The sequence below is a fragment of the Prionailurus bengalensis genome, chromosome B2, assembly GCF_016509475.1.
Source record: "Prionailurus bengalensis isolate Pbe53 chromosome B2, Fcat_Pben_1.1_paternal_pri, whole genome shotgun sequence".
NCBI classification, from domain to species: Eukaryota; Metazoa; Chordata; class Mammalia; order Carnivora; family Felidae; genus Prionailurus; species Prionailurus bengalensis.
Window position 1 is genome coordinate 116,300,681 of NC_057349.1, and position 18,423 is coordinate 116,319,103.

Here is an 18,423-nt window from a genome sequence, read left to right on the forward strand (position 1 = left end):
TGTATTATTTTGTATTTTCACAAGCACTAGGGATGGTTGACTTTAAAATGTATTTTCTTATTTTCTTCATTTTTTTATTAAAAATTTATTTTTATTTTTTTTTTTATTTTTGACAGAGAGAGAGAGAGAGAGAGCATGAGTGGGGGAGGGGCAGAAAGAGAGGGAGACACAGAATCCGAAGCAAGTTCCAGGCTCCGAGCTGTCAGCACAGAGCCTGATGCCGGGCTCCAATTCACGTTAATGAGATCATGACCTGCTCTGAAGTCAGGCGCTCAACCGACCGAGCCACCCAGGCGCCCCTACTTTAAAATTTTTTGATCACCTTTTTTACCCATCAGAATTGAAGCAGATTTCATTACTGCTTTCATTTAGATTGCTGAGATAACTAGTTGAACAATTTTTACATCATTTTTAAAGTTTCAATTTTTATTTTTGTGAATTATTTGTGCATCTTCTTCGCCTAGTTTTATACGGGGTTGTTTGCTTTCTTGTTAGTGGTTCACAGAAACTTTTTGAAAACAATATATATAAACCATGTACCCATTAAACATTTTGAAAAAAAAATTCTCACAGTCTTTTGCAGATAATTCAACTTTACAAGTGGTTTCTTTCATACGAAAGTCTAACAATTTTCCGTGATCAAGTTTGCTAATTTTTCTCTTGTGGTTCTAAGCCTTCTGACTTGTTCAGGAAGAACTTTCAAACCTCTGTACTCTTAACATATTCTCTCATATTTTTTATTTATACTTTTCAAGTGCTTTCGTTCAAGTGCTTTTTTCAAGTGCTTTACTAAAATTTGAATCCATATGGTACTTATTTTTATGTAAGGTATGCAGTACTAACCTAATTTCATTTTTTTTCTTAATTGATAGTCAATGGTCACGGTACCATTCTTTCTCCACTGATTCATGAATATTTATAAATCTATATATACACTATTCAATTGATTTATTTCCCCATTGCTGAAGTGTTAATATCTTTCCTGCTTGTGGTGGTGGTTGTGGTTGTTCTTCTTTATCTTCTTTTCCTCTCCCTTCACCTTCCCCTTCTCTTTCTTCTTCTTTCCTCCAGTTTCCAAAAGTTTTTTTATTAAGATTTTATTATTTTTTATAAATTTTTTAAAACATTTATTGATTTATTTTTGAGAGAGAGAGACAGAGTGTGAGTGAGGGAGGGGCCGAGACAGTGGGAGACACAGACTCTGAAGCTGGTTCCAGCCTCTGAGCTGTCGACATGGGGCTTGAACCCATGAAACGTGAGATCATGACCTGAGCCAAAGTCGTACACTTAACTGAGCCACCCAGGCGCCCCTAATATTTCATTTTCTTAAGTAATCTCTATACCAAACATGTGACTTGAACTCACAACCCTGATATCGAGACTTGCATGCCCCACCAACTGAGCCAGCTAGGAGCCCCCAGCTTCTAAAAGTTTTTAAAGTAAATATGGTTCAGAAAAGGATCATCGATCCTGTTGCCTTCAAGTTAGTGTAATGAAGAGCTGTATCCAGTGGCACATCATATTGTGCCCAAGGAGACAGCTGCTTTGTCTACCTCTTATTTATGAATCCCGTCATAAGAACAAGACATGTAGTTGATCAATTGTTAAGGCTTAAACCATAGGCTGATTTCTTCTTCAGGACTTTTTACTGAGTCACTGCCATGAATGATGTCCCTGACAACTTAAATACAGAAGTTCCCTGACTGACAATCTACTACATTAGTCACCCAACTTCATACCCAGGCCCACCACCACCACGGCCACAACCAGGCTTTAGTTCATGTACTTCACCAGCTCCAGGAAGAATGGGATCAATATAGTACTGCTTCAGGTGTTCCTCAGAGACCCAAAGGAACATTATGTTCATGATATGGAATCTCTTTTGCATGAAGACCTTAATGATCTCTCTTATCAGGCCTTAGTGCATCCCGTCTGGCTTGCTTGTGATGAAGGTACGTTGGGTGTTAGCTAGGATATGAGAAGCTGGTAGAGGCTGGCTGAGAGGTGTGCTGCTGTGCCCAAGCGCAGTCCTGGATCTTCTTTTTTTGTTTCAAATCAAATTTTGTTTTGGCTTCTCGTAAGCCATTTTTTTTTTTCTTCCTTCTGGGAGAATGTTAGAGTGTCAAACACACTTTCCTTGACCAAGAATTGGTCAGGCTCTTCTGAGCCCCCTTTTGGACTAGGCCTTGACCTTGGGCATCTTTCACCATCTCTGCAGAGTTGGGTTTTAGCAAGAATCCTGCTAAGTCAGTGTAGAGAGACCTCATATACTTAGTATCTGATCGCCTGGGATATCTGATCAAATTCTCCACTGCCACCCTTGTCTAACCTCAATATCTAATCACCCTGGCCTTCAGAAAGAATCCTGTTAAGTCTTTTTAGCCAGAATCTGCCTTCTCTTGATACCTCCTCTTAGTAATTTTCCATCCATTGACTACCTTGTCCCTATAAATCCACTTGTTCTTATGGTATTCAGAGTTGAGACTGAGCTCTCTTAGCTGCTGCAAACCCACCATTGCAGTTATCTCCCCTTTTAAAGATTTTTTTTTTAATTAACTTATTCTTGAGAGAGAGAATGAGAGAGCGTGTGAGCAGGGGATGGGCAGAAAGAATCCCAAGCAGGTTCTGCACTGTCAGCATGGAGCCCAATGTAGGGCTTGAACTCACGAACTGTGAGATCATGATCTGAGCTGAAATCAAGAGTTGAACGCTTAATCGACTGAGCCACCTAGGTGCCCTGCAGTAATTCATCTTGAATAAAGTCTTAATTTCCATCCTTAACACGTGTCAGAATAAATTTTTTCTTTAATAAGACTCAGCTTTTAAGATTTCATAAATAATTATAGGATTGAGGCACCTGGGTGGCTCAGTTGGTTAAACCACTGACTCTTGGTTTCAGCTCAGGTCATGATCTCACTGTTTGTGAGTTCAAGCTCTGTATCAGGACCTATGCTGACAGCATAGAGGCTGCTTACAATTCTCTCTGACCCCCTTTCTTTCTGCCCCTCCCCTGCTTGCTCTCTCTGTCTCTCTTTCTCAAAATAAATAAATAAACTGTAAACAAATAAATAATTCTAGGATTTTAACTGGCATTGATTAATTTTGAGAAGAATTGGTATATTTACTATTTGATTCTTTCTTCAAGAAACATGGTCTGTATGTCTATTTCAGTAGGTTCTGAGGACTTGCTTTTTCTTTTTTTAAACACCTGTTAGAAGTCTTATTTTCAGGGTCCTGGCTGACTCAGTTAGTAGAGCATGAGACTCTTGATCTAGGGGTGGTGAATTTGAGCCCCACATCGGGTATAGACATTACTTAAAAAATAAAATCTTTAAAAAAAGTCTTTTATTTTATCTATTATAGGTCTAGGATATATGCCTATGCACACATACACAGGTAAGTAGTTTTGTTTTGTTTTGTTTTTTAGTATAATTTATTGTCAAGTTGGCCAACATACAGTGTATACAGTGTGCTCTTGGTTTTGGGGGAATATTCCCATGATTCATCACTTACATACAACACCCAGTGCTCATCCCAAAAGTGCCCTCCTCAATGCCCATTACCCATCTCCACCCATCCCCCATCAACCCTCAGTTTGTTCTCTGTATTTAAGAGTCTCTTGTGGTTTGCCTCCCTCTCTGTTTGAAACTATTTTTTCCTCTTCCCTTCCCCCATGGTTTTCTGTTAAGTTTCTCAAGTTCTACATATGAGTGAAAATATATGATATCTGTCTTTCTCCAACTGACTTATTTCACTTACCATAATACCCTCCAGTTCCATCCATGTTGTTGCAAATGGCAGGATTTCATTCTTTCTCATTGCCACGTAGTATTACATTGTATATATAAACTACATCTTCTTTATCCATTCATCAGTTGACATTTAGGCTCTTTCCATGCATTTAGGCTCTTTCCATGATTTGGGTATTGTAAGCGCTGATATAAACATTGGGGTACATGTACCCTTATGAATCAGCACTCTTGTATCCTTTGGATAAATTCCCAGTAGTGCTATTGCTGGGTCATAGGGTAGTTTTCTTTTTAATTTTTTTAAGGAACCTCTACACTGTTTTCCAGAGCAACTGCACCAGTTTGCAGTCCCACCAACCGTGCAAGAAAGTTCCCGTTTCTCCACATCCTCACCAGCATGTGTTGTTTCCTGAGTTGTTAATTTTAGCCACTCTGACTGGTATGAGGTGGTATCTAAATGTGGTTTTGATTTGTATTTCCCTGATGATAAGTGATGTTGAGCATCTTTTCATGTGTCTGTTGGCCATCTGGATGTCTTCTTTGGAAAAGTGCCTATTCATGTCTTCTACCCATTTCTTTAGTGGATTATTTGTTTTTCTGATGTTGAGTTTGGTAAGTTCTTTATGGATTTTGGATACTAACCCTTTATCCGATATGTCATTTGCAAATATCTTCTCCCATTCCATCGGTTGCCTTTTAGTTTTGTTGACTGTTTCCTTTGCAGTGCAGAAGCTTTTTATCTTGATGAGGTCTCAATAGTTCATTTTTGCTTTTATTTCCCTTGCCTTTGGAGACATGTCGAGCAAGAAATTGCTGCAGCTGAGGTCAAAGAGGTTGTTGCCTGTTTTCTTCTCTAGGGTTTGATGGTTTCCTGTCTCACATTTAGGTCCTTCATCCATTGTGAATTTATTTTTGTGTATTGTGTAAGAAAGTGGCCCAGTTTCATTCTTCTTCATGCTGCTGTCTAGTTCTCCCAGAACCATTTGCTAAAGAGACTGTCTTGTTTCCATTGGACAGGATACTCTTTCCTGTTTTGTCAAAGATTAGTTGGCCATACATTTGTGGGTCTAATTCTGGGTTCTCTTTTCTATTCCACTGGTCTATATGTCTGTTTTTGTGCCAATACCATACTGTCTTGATGATTACAACTTTGTGGAAGAGGCTAAAGTCTGTGATACTTCCCGCTTTGGTATTCTTTTTCAACGTTACTTTGGCTATTTGGGGTCCTTTGTGTTCCCATACAAATATTAGGATTGTTTGTTCTAGCTTTGAGAAGAATGCCGGTGCAATTTTGATTGGGATTGCATTGAATGTGTAGATTGCTTTGGGTAGTATTGACATTTTAACAATATTTGTTCTTCCAATCCATGAGCATGGGATGTTTTTCCATTTCTTTGTCACTTCTTCAATTTCTTTCATAAGTTTTCTATAGTTTCAGCATACAGATCTTTTACATCTTGGGTTAGATTCATTTCTAGGTATTTTATGGGTCTTGGTGCAGCTGTAAATGGGATTAATTTCTTGATTTCTCTTTCTGCTGCTACATTATTGGTGTATAGAAATGCAACTGATTTCTGTACATTGATTTTGTATATAGGAAAGTAGTTTTAAGCTTTAGTAACATCAGAAGTATTACAAGTTTATAAAACACATCATTTAAAAGTTTAATTATTTGAATTTCTTTACTTTATTTTGTTTGAGAATTTTAATAATAAGTATTAAATTCTTTTTTGTCATTGTTTCCCATCTTTAATGAGAAAGACTAGAATAAAATTAAAAACTTATGATTCACAAAATTACATGCATATACTGTAAATGTAAGTAAATAAACTTTCAAATGTTTTTGGGGGGTAGATTTGTAGAATCTATACATCTGAAGTTATCAAATCTTAAAACTGCACCAAGACATTTGAACACTTTGTCTATGGATTTAGAATAATTTGTACTAAATGTCACATCGTATAAATTCTTTACAAAACAGACAAGTGTCATTTAGATAGAAGGGAAAGGCATTTCTTGTCATTTTATCTTGAAAATAAGACTAAAATTTAAAAAATGGAAATTTCTCTGATTTTTATCCAAAAAAGAAGTATCATTTTACCTGCTATTATTTTGGATCTACTAAAGAATGAATTGAGAGTGTTTTCCTGTAAGTTTTTACTGACAAAATTATATAAAAACATGACATGAAATCAGTTATTTCACATTTGATTTTTGTAGCAGAGTCTGAAAGCAGAACACTTTTGCTCATGTATGCAATCTCTGTTTGCTAAACATTTCGATCTTAAAAGCATTTTGTTTAAAGCCTTCATTTTGTTACTATGGTTCTTCATCTTCTCTTATTAAAAATTGCTAATTTTGAAAAGTCTGGTCTGTGACTTGTACAGTTCCCCAAATCACTTTAATGGACTTCATACAGTGTTACAAATTTTGCATGATTTTCATTTATATATTGCAATTGATTTATATTGCATTTTTATTCTCTTATTTGAAGTAGTAGCTAATAATCAGTAAGACACTGACTGACAAATAATTTTGTTTGATATGCAAGGATAGATATTTCACTTAAGTCCAAGAACTAATTTTATTTTATTTGTTTAAATTTTAAATTAAACTAAATTATTAAATTAAATTAAATAATTTTTTAAAACATAATTTATTGTCAAATTGGCTTACATACAGCACCCAGTGCTCATCCCAACAGGTGCCCTCCTCAATGCCCATCATCCATTTTGCCTCTCCCTCAAACCCCCGTCCACCCTCAGTTTGTTCTCTGTATTTAAGAGTCTCTTGTGGTTTGCCTCCTTTCCTCTCTGTTTGTAACTATTTTTTCCCCTTGCCTTCCCCCATGGTCTTCATTAAGTTTCTCAAGATCCACATATGAGTGAAAACATATTATATCTGTCCTTCTCTGACTGATTTATTTCACTCAGAATAATACCTTTCAGTTCCATCCACATTGCTGCGAATGGCATGATTTCATTCTTTCTCATTGCCAAGTAGTATTCCATTGTATATATAAACCACATTTTATCCTTTCATCAGTTGATGGACATTTAGGGCTCTTTCCATAATTTCGCTATTGTTGAAAGTGTTGCTATAAACATTGGGGTACATGTGCTCCTATGCATTAGCACTTCTGTATCCCTTGGGTAAATTCCTAGTAGTGCTATTGCTTGGTCATAGGGTAGTTCTATCTTTAAGTTTTTGAGGAACCTCCACACTTTTCCAGAGTGGCTGTACCAGTTTGCATTCCCACCAACAGTGCAAGAGGGTCTGGAACTTATTTTAAAATTGAGATATTAAAATAGACTATTTTAGGGCACCTGGCTGGCTCAGTCAGTGGCAACTCTTCGTTTGGTTCCGGTCATGATCTCACAGTGTGTGTATTAAAGCCCTGTATCCGGTTCCATGCTGACAGTACAGAGACTGCTTGGGATTCTCTGTCTCCCTCTTTTCTCTCTCTCCCTCCTCCACTCATGCTGTCTCTGTCTCTCTCAAAATAAATAAATCAAATTAATTTAAAAAATAAAATAAAATAGACTATTTTAATGTCAGAGTTATCTAATAATGACTATATTAGGTAACGAGACCCTCATAGCTGTGGGGACATAGAAAACTTCTACTTAGATTATCATCACACCCTTTTATCATACAAATGTCATCTTTTATATTTCTCAGTCAACTTCCTTTTTTGTTAAGTTATATATTAGATATATTTCTGTCAGGACATGTGGATATATTTTATCCTTTTACTGGTGTATATACTACATGGGTTTATCTAGTCTTTTGTTGGTCACTTTTGTTAGTGAAATGAGAATATTTCCCTAAAATAAGTATCAAGTGGATTTTCTGGGGTCAGATGATAGCTATTTTATACTTTAATATATATTATCAATTTATGCTTCTCAACATATTGGTCAATGACATGCTTTCACGGACAGTGTATGAGCTCCCTATATCATGCTTTGTTCAATTCTTGAATGTTTCAACTTCTTTTTTGCCAACCTGATGGAGGAAAACTGGCATGTAATTGTTGCTTCCATACAAGCCGACAAAGTTATATGCCTTTTTATAAGTGTATCCTTATTTGCATTTCCTGTTTTGCCAATATTCTCTACATATCCTTTGCCCTTTTTTTCTGTTGCATTGTTCACCTTTCTCTTCTTGACTTCTAAATATTTTATAGATTTTAGGTACTAAACTTTTTTCTCATATACGTGAACATGTGTTTTCTACTTTTCTGTTGCTTATCTGATCATTTTATTTATTTAATGTTGACATTGCTTATGGCTTTTGAATTTGGGGATGTTAAGAATACTTCCCTACCTCTAACTATGGTTCCTTCTAATGTGTTTGTAACTTTATTTTGAAGAGTTTTAACAGCTTCTTAATCCACTGGAAATTTAATTTTGTTAAAGTGTAAAGTGAGGAAACCCTGTGGGCTCCATCTTTTAAAATTTTTTTTAATCTTTATTTATTTTTGAGAGAGAGAGAGAGAGAAAGCAGGGGAGCAACAGAGAGAGAAAGAGACACAGGATCCAAAGCAGGCTCCAGGCTCTGAGCTGTCAGCACAGAGCCTGACGTGGGGCTCGAACTCACAATCCCTGAGTTCATGATCTGAGTTGAAGTCGGACGCTCAACCAACTGAGCCACCCAGGCTCCCCCCTGTAGGCTCCATCTTTAAAATATGTACAGAATCTTTTATTTCTTTTCTCCTCTGCTACTCCTCTGGTTCAAGCCACCACCACAAATTCTGGATTTCTGCAGTGGCCTGCTAAGTGATCACCTTGTACCTACATGTTCTCTTGACCATTTGTTTTCTTTCTTTTAAGTCTGTTTATGTATTTTTGAGAGAGAGAGAGAGAAAGAGAGCATGAGCCTGGGAGGGGCAGAGAGAAAGGGAGAGAGAGAATCCCAAGCAGGCTCCATGCCATCAGTGCCGAGCCCAGATCATGGCCTGAGCTGCAATCAAGTCAGCGCTTAACCAGCTGAGCCACCAAGGTGCCCCTTCACAGTCTGTTTTCAGCACAGCAACCAGAGTCATCTTTTAAAAATGTAATATAGCAATAGCTGCCCCTTTAACTCAAAGTAAAACCAATGTCTTTAAAATGATCTGGCCCTATCATTACCAACCTGTCTCCTACCACTTTGCCCATCTCTTCTTCAGTCCCTTACCATCTTCAAGAGTTGGCATTGGCTTCTGTTTATCCACCATGTTAAGATCACACACACGACCTGCTTTCTACCTATAGTAGTGGCTTGCTCTGCCTGTAGGCACGGAGCCAGTTGTTGCTGTGGCAGCTGCTTTGCTTTAGATTGATGTTCCCACTGTGCCTGCTACTTCTCATCCCTCTTTTTTGTTTAATGTTTATTTATTTTTGAGAGAAAGAGAGAGAGAGAGAGAGACAGAGCATGAGTGGGGAGGGGCAGAGAGGGAGACACAGAATCCAAAGCAGGCTCCAGGCTCTGAACTGTCAGCACAGAGCCTGACCTGGTTCGAACTCAGGAATGATGAGATCGTGAGCAGAGCTGAAGTTGGACGCTCAATGGACTGAGCCACCCAAACACCCCTCCTCATCTCTCTTTAATGTACAGGTCTAACCTTCCTCTTGCCTCCTGTTTTGAGATTCCCTATTGTAGTTGACCTTCAAGACATTGGCAGTAGTTCTCCATTTTACTCGGCATTCACACATGTGCAACAAATAAGTGTGAGGGGCTGCTTCCTAAATGATGAAGTTTGACATGACGGGGATGGGAGAGAGTGGACAAATTCTTCTCCCTTCTCCCTCATATTGATGCAGGGTAGTTTCAGGTGATGTCTCTGAACATGCCTCATATAACTGAGCACTCAGTGTGCCATAAAGCTGTGTCCAGCTCAATAATGCTCTGTCTTAGTTTGTCCTATCTCATCTTCTGTTTTACTCCATTTTCCCAGTGTTCCTTCTTCCCTGGGATTGTATTTCCCAATAAAATGCCAGCAAAAACATGTTTCCTTTACAGTCTGTTTTCTAGAGACATAAGACTAAGACAAATATCTCTTCACATGTCACATTTTCACTGAGGCCCACCCCAGGTGCTCATTCACAGCCCTAGCCCATCTCCCTGCTTTGCTGTATTTATTACTACTTAATGGGTGATATACATAATCATCATGGTTAATATTTTTATCTGTTCTCCTTCCCCAGAATAACAGTCTTAATGCTATAGAAAAACAAACACCTTAGTCTGTTTTGTTGGCAACAGTATCTCCAGCACTTAAAACAATGTCTAACATATAGGAAGGCCCTCGATCAGTATCAGTTGAGTGACTGAAAGAGTGAGTGCTGGCATCAATGCTATTGACCAAATGTGATGCCCCTATTGCCACCACAATGCATTTGAACTTGTCTTTGCTTCTTTCTATCATTACCTGCAGGTTGGAAGGCCTGATATGGTGGGAGCACCTGGGTGGCAATGCTTAACAGTCTTGCCCACATCAGTTTTCAGAAAGTTTTTTGTCTTCTGTATTGGGCAACAAGGCTCCTCCTACCAAGCATAAAATAATGGCTGGCATCCCCAAACACAAGTTAAAAAAGAGAGAGGGGAAAAAAGATAAACATTCCTTACAGAATGGCATTACATTTATAAATTAATTTGGAATGATTCTTTATAATGTTGAATATTCTTCTCCAAGGGCATGCTATGTGCCTGGGTGGTTCACTGGTGGAATTATCATCTGCCAAGAGACCAAGCTAAAACCCTTTTGTCTCCTTTTTAGGTTATTCTGAGTTTTGGAAATATTGTTTCACATATGAGTTGTATGCATTTCTTCTTACATTGATTTCTAGATAGAATTTTTCACAATGAGTTTGAATAGATTCTCATTTTCTGGCTGATTGTTTTTGGTATATAACACAACCATGTTTATTTCCACAGTACATTCATATATATCTTCCTTACTGTATCATTTGCCACTTTTTAAAATTGTCAATTTTTTTTACATTTAATCCTTAAATTCATTTGGGATTTTATGTATGGCGTTTAGTGAAGATCTAACTAAATGTTATTTTTTTTCCAAATGCTCAGCCCACTGTCTAGGCCTTATAGCTGAATACTCCTTTTGTCTTCTCATTAATTTATGGTGCAAACGAGCATGTAGTACATTATTTTGTATGCTTACACTTGCTTCTAGGCTATTTATGTCTTATTATTCCCTCCACACCCATTCCTCAACTGCATGGAGAAATCTATTCCCTTGACCGTGTGGTCTCTACATGAGATAGCTGACGTGCCTTCAGAAGAACTAAAAATAACCAACTGGATATTTCCAAGGGCAATTACCTCAGCATATCTAACTCACACCTGGCGGTCTTCCTGTATCTCTTTTCTCAGTTATGAATACTGCCAGACAGCCAGTTGCTCCAACCTGAAACTCTAGAATAATCCTTAAATCCCCATATCCGGTTGGTTAGCAAGTTTTGCTAATTCACTCTCTCAAACATCTCCAAAACATTTTCTCTCCTCCCTACTGACACTGCATTCATTGGAGTCCTGTGTTCTGTCACATCTCAGCTTAAGTGTCACCTTTTCAGAGAGGGTTTGCTGACATCTATTTAAAGAAAACCTCACCTTGTAGTTACTGTTCTATCACCTTGTTTATTTTCTTCATAAGTGCTATAACAATTTGTAATGGCTCACTTCAAATTTTTTACTAATTTATTATTTGTTTCCCCACTGGAATGTAAGTGCTATGAGAGCAGGACCTTATCTTCGTGTTTTCTGTAGTAGCCAGAGTGTCTAGTTTCCAGCTTACAGCATACTATCATGATTTATTGTAAGAATGAATAAATGAATGAATGCATGCATGAATGACACTGGTTATAAGGTTCGTTTGCTTCTACTTTCCATATTCATCATACTTACAGCAATCAACCATCCATGCTGATAGAACTGTTTATTAAAAACAGAGATCTGATCATGTTACTTCCCAGCTTAAGAACTTTCAGTGTCGGGGTGCCTGTGGGTGGCTCAGTCTGTTTAGAGACCTACTTCAGCTCAGGTCATGATCTTGAGGTCCCTGAGTTAAAGCCCTACTTTGAGCCCTGTGCTGACAGCTCAGGGCCTGGAGCCTGTTTCAGATTCTGTGCCTCCCTCTCTCTCTGCCCCTCCCCTGCTTGTGCTCTGTCTCTCTCCAAAATAAATATTAAAAAAATAAAATAAAATAAATACCTTTCAGTGTCTTTTTTTTTTTTAACATCTCTTCAGGAACTCTTTATTGTCTTTTTTTAAAAACTTTTTTTTAATGTTTATTTTTGAGAGACAGAGAGACAAAGTACAAATGGGGGCAGGGCAGAGAGAGAGGGGAGACACAGAATCTGAAGCAGGCTCCAGGGTCTGAGCTGTCAGCACAGAGCACAATGCGGGGCTCGAACTCACGGACCACGAGATCATGACCTGAGCTGAACTCAGACCCTTAACTGACTGAGCCACCCAGGCGCCCCTCAGTATCTTCTTAAGTACAGATAGATATCAATGTTCTCAGCCTCTAAAGAGTGGTTGAACTACTTTTAATCTATTTTAAATGAGGTTTTGAGTAGAATTGAATGTCTAATATTAGGTCAAAATTTTAAAATTCGTATTTGGTCTAAAATTCTGCATTTGAAAAATCTGATTCCCTGTAGAGTTTTAATTAAAAAAACATAAATTTATATGGATTATAGGAATCCTTTCTTCATAGATGTTTTTGACTTAATTTGTTCCTATATGTTAAAATTTTTTTTTCCATTTCAGTGTTTTTCTATTTTTAAAATTTCAATTGTTATAATTTTTCTACATTTTAAAATCTTAACAACTAAACAATATCCTTTCCTAGGTAGAGCTATAGACATTCCACATAATAGAGTTGTATTTTTTGAGTAACCCATGGGGTTGGTTTCTCTTATTCCATTCTCTTTTCCACAGATCACATGTTTGTGTGTGGCAATTATCCAGGAATTTACATTTTCATATCTTGTCCTTTTTAAATAGAAATCACTTAAAAATCATACATAATTCTTATTAAAATTATGTATTTGCCATGTAATTCATTTTTAATAGCTTATCTATATTATTTTGCTCCTATAATAGATTGAGAGTTTTTCAAAACTCTGAAGTTTACTTCCATATACTTTAGTGATCTGAATTAATTTTTTCTAAGATGAACTGTAAAGCAGTATTTCTAAGTTTCTTTCTCTTTTTAGAATAAGTATTAATAATGTTATCATGAATTATACTTTGTTCTTAACAGATCTATGCTGTTGTCACTAACACATTTCTTTTTAAGTTAGTTTTTTAAATTGTATACACAAGATACCCTTTCTTTGGTGGGGTAGGAAATTTTCTGCCTTGCTAATCAACTCTTTAATTTTCTGACCTTTAATACTACTTTCTAGTATAAAATGCTCCCACATTTATTGCCAATCCAGTATTTTGTGCTTACTTAGATAATGCATTTTGGTAAATTTGTCCCTAGTTTGTTCATAAATAGTGCTAGACTTACCCATTATTTATAATGTCAATAATAAATAATTCAACATAATCTATAGTTTAATAAAAAGATTAATTGGATTAGCCACAATATGGTTTTTTTTCTGGTTTTGATTTTGTCATATTTTCTAAAGTACAGCTTGTGAGGAGATTTTAAAGTATAATTTGAAAAAAAAATTAAACACTGCGATGTATTTTAGTATATGTACTGCTGAAGTGAGTACACCGTGAGGTATTTTAAAGGCCATATGATTAATACGAAAAGTAATAGAGTAGTCTCAGGCTATAATTCTCAAAATTGTTCCAGTTCATTACATTTCTTAAGTCACTATGATGAATTATCATTATATATGTGTCTAGTTTTTTTTTAATTATTATTTGAAATTACAACTTTGAGACTTGTACTGATAGCCACGATGGACTAATCCATACTAAACTTACTACATATAAACAACTAGAATGCTGGGGAAATACAAAAATGTTGTTTTAAGATATTAGATGATAGGTAGTATAAATCTATATGCTCTGAGAAAAGAGAACACTATAGATGGTTCTAGTGGTTGACCCAGCTTTCTCTCTGGAGACTGTATCTCAGACTATAGTACAGGGAGAGAAAAAACTAAACAAAGCACAGAAGTTTTATTGAACTGTTGAGATAGAGATCAGAGTTTAGGGAGGCAACTTAAATTTGTGAATCAGAGTGCTGGAGGATGGTAATTTTGAGAGATAAACCTCCAGGAATCTGTGTGGAGGTCCTACATAGACTAAAATGTTGAGGTCCCACATTTTTTACTAAATAGCAAACTTCTTATGCAAAGTTGAAAATCATAGAATTATGAAGGAGTTGAAGTTGAAAAAATATGATTTAATAGTTTTATAATTCAGACTCCTAGAGGAGTCATATTTTACTTGGAGAGCTAAAATAAACCTACAGTGAAGGCTACATTAGTGATTCCCTAACAAAGCTTTAAAAGTAGCACTTAAAAGATCATGCTAATCCAAAAAACACTTGATCTTAGCCACAAGGTTAAGAAGCAATTAATCCATAAAACAAAAATCATTATTATTCAAAGAAAGATAACAAAGTCCAGATACTCGACAGCATAAAATTCATACTTTATAATTTTAACAATTGGCCAAGACTTAGTGGACACACAAAGAAACAGAAAAATATGATCCATAATCAGAAAAAAATATAACAGAAATAGAAGTGACAGTGATGTATGAATAAGCAGGTAAGAACTTCAAAACTCCCATTGTAAATATTTTCAAAGGGTTAAAATTGGACACATGAAGAAAAGGAAACCATAAAAATTTAAACTAATAGAATTTCTATATTGAAAAAATATATAAAACATATACTAAATAGGTTTGAAAACAGATACTGCAGAAGAAAAGATAAATACACCTAGTGTTATGGACTGAATGTTTATGTCCCCCCCCCCCAAATTTGTATGATGAAACCTAATCCCTAATGTGGTAATATTTGGAAGCGGTGCCTTTGGGAGGTGATTAGCTCATAAGGGTAGAGTCCTCATCAATGAGATTAGTGTCCTTGTAAAAGAGAGTCCAAAGAGCTTTCTTGCTGTTATGTAGTCTGTTATGTAGTCTATGAACCAGGAATTAGATTCTTACCAGACACTGAGACTGCCAGAATTTTGTTCTTAGACTTCTCAGACCCCAGAACTGTAAGAAATAATATCTTGTTTATAAGTCACCCCATCTACAGTAATTTGTTAAATAGAAAATAAATGGAAGTAAAGAGAGAAAAAATAATTTTTAAAAAATAAATAGAATGAGAACTGATATGAAAAATAGAGGAGGGGAGACAAAAGATTGTTGAAGAAATTAAACTTTCCCCAATTTTAAGAAAACTCTAAGTTGACATGTCCAAGAAACTCAATGATCCTTAAAGCAAGATAAATATCAAAGAAATCTACACAAAAACACATAATAAAATTTATGCAAATGAGGGGTTACACAATAATTTGGGGGGATTTTAAAACATTTGATAAGAAGTCATGATCAAACAGAAATGATTTTATTTAAAAAATAATAAATTTACCTACCACACACAAGCAAGACAGCTGAAACCTTCAAAAATAAAATATGGCCTTGAAACTCCACATGCTTTCATTGCATTTGGGAATCATGAGTCACCTATCTGGGTGTGAGCATCTCATGTTACAGTGGACCATCAGGTATGTTGTGGAGTGATTTAAGCTACCACCACTTAATGATTTTTAGGTCAGTGTCCCTTTTGCATATTCTGTTATGAAAAGCATTACACAATAATCTTAAATCAGCCAGAATAGAACTGGAGAAAGATAAGAAAAACTGCGGACTTCTTGTCAGAAATTATGCAATCCAGAAGACAATGAAATGTCTTTAAAATGCTACAGAACAAAACAACCTGGCAAGCTAGATTTCTATATTAAGAATAAAGGCTAAGTAAAAACTTTTAATCAAATAAAAGCTAGGATAATTTCTCACCAAAAGACAATTTATTATTATAGAAAATAAAAACTATTGTGGGGATTATAACATAAAGAAAAATAATATATAAACAATAACAGTAAGAGGGCAGAAGAAGAAAAATAAAACATATTTTAACATTCTTATGTAATATACGAAGTGATACAATGTGAAAGTATGATAATAAGTTAGTAATATTCATATACGTACAATACATGTATGTGTATATCATTTATAATGATGTATACTGTGATTTGTTTTAATGTTTATTTTATTTTTGAGGGGGGGGAGAGAGAGAGAGAGAGACAAAGTGAATGGGAGAGGAGCAGAGAGAGAGAGGGAGACACAGAATCCAAAGCAGGCTCCAGACTCTGAGCTGTCAGCACAGAGCCTAATGCAGGGCTTGAACCCAAAGAATGTGAGATCCTGACCTGAGCTGAAGTCAGACATTTAACTGACTGAGTCACCCAGGCGCCCCTGTATGTTCTGATTATAATATGTTATTTATAACAATGTATATGTATACAATATATATATGTATATGTATTATATATAGTGTATGTGTACAATAGTGCAGATAAAAATAGAATACTAAACAGTAATTATTCAAAAATAAAGAAGAAAAAGAAAAAGAATAAAGAACAAATGGAACAAATAGAAAATATGTAAAAGTAGACTTGACCCATTTATATCAATAATTATATTAAGTGTAAAGTGGCTAAACCAGAATTGTATGATAGATCTTTTAGTTACAAGAGAAATGTCCCTCTATGTCTACATAGAGTCTATATTGTCCACAAGTGGCTTTTGAACACTTGAACTGTGGCTATCATGACTGAAGACCTGAATTTTTTATTTTATTTTAATTTATTTAAATTTAAAACGCTATATGTGGCTAGTAATTACTGCACTGGACAATGTATTTCTAAACACTCCAAAAAGAAGACAAAAATTATCAGTCTAGATGAAAAAGCAAGATTCAGTTACATGTTGGCTATAAGTGATATCCTGTATATATAACCACTCAGATTGAAAAGTAAAGAGTGGAAAATATGTCAAACAAATCTTAATTATCAGACATATGGAATGGACATATGAACAATAGGAAACTGATTTTAGCAGAAAAAAACTTTAATAGAGATAAATAAACATTTAGTAGTGATAAAATATAAGATTTTGAAGAAGACGTAACAATACTAATGCGTATATACTAGTAGCAGAATTTTATATTACATGAAAAAAAATCTTAAAGAATTATGGTATTGTATGTGACTTATTAGAAATATATTTGGTCATCTCAATGACCAAATATATATTTCTTATATATATAGTTGGTCTTGTCCATGGTTCCTGGCTCACACCTCCTAAAACCCTTTGCATTTCTATGATAAGGCCAATAAAGGTGTCTTGTTATTCATGAAGGTGACCTTTGGAGCCCACCTAAAGGTGGGGGCTGTTTGCCAGGAGGACCAACCATGTAATTAAATGGGTTGGAAATTTCAGTCCCATTCTCCCTACCTGCAACCTCTGGCTGGAGGTTGAATTAGTCAATAACCAATGACTTAGCCAATCATGACTATGTAATGAAGCCTCTATAAAAAGCCAAAAGGACTGCTTTTGGGTCCTTTTTCAAAGAACTTCCATGCTTGGGGAACCAGAACACCCACGCACGTCACATGTCACATGCTAGCCTGCCACCAAGCCATGCTCCAAGTTCCATGAGGATAGAAGATCTTTTGTTTGGGAACTTGCCCTATCTCTTTATCTGGCTGTGGATTCATATCCTTTATCATATCCTTTAATGAACTGATAAATGTGCATGTTTCCCTGAGTTCTGTGAGCTGCGTTAGCAAGTTAATTTGAAGAGTAGGTCCTTGGAAATTCATTTGTAGCTAGTCATTTAGAAGCACAAGTAACAGCTTGAGGTTTGCACCTGGAATCTGAAGGGTGGTGGGGATTTGAGAGGAAGTCTTGTAGGACTGAACCCTTAACCTCTGGATTCTCATGCTATCTTCATGTAGACAGTGTCAGAATTGAGTTGAATTTTTGCTTGGTGTTGTGTGTGAGGGATCCCCTGCTCACATTGGAATTGGGTCTATGAACTCTAAAAGAGATGGTTTTTAAAATATACCCCCACATTTTTGATATCTCATTTTCAAAAGGTGGATACTAATTGTCCATCCTGTGAGTAAGATCTGTACTTATTAACCTGCTTCTAATGAACAAAATTTGTCAGAAGAGATGGTGTGTGACTTCTGCAACTAGGTCATAAATGGTAATGTACGTACCTCCTTATCTCTCTCTCTCTCTCTCCCTCAGACAACATACTTTAGGGTAAGCCAACTGCCAAATTATAAACAGCCCTATGGTGAAACACATATGGCAAAGATTTGAAGGCTGTTGGTAACCATTTTGGAAGTGGATCTTCCAGCCTATTACAGCCTGCAGTTAACGATAGCCTTGACTAATGTCCTGCTGGAAACCTCACAAGAGACCCACCCAAATGAAGAGAACCATCCAAATAAATGGTTCTGAATTCCTGATTCAAAGTAATAAAAGGATAATAAATGTTTAGTATTTTAAACTTCTAAATGTGGGGGTAATTTGTTATGAAGCAATAGAAAACTCATGCAAGATCTGAAACGTGAAACAAATATAAAAAACTATAGTTGAAGATTTCAACATTTATCTC

At 36.0% G+C, this 18,423-nt stretch overlaps 1 pseudogene; it reads right to left on the bottom strand.

The window, feature by feature from the left end:
• Positions 1–1,556: 1,556 nt before the first annotated feature.
• LOC122490536 lies at positions 1,557–8,967 on the bottom strand (annotated as a pseudogene).
• Positions 8,968–18,423: the final 9,456 nt, after the last annotated feature.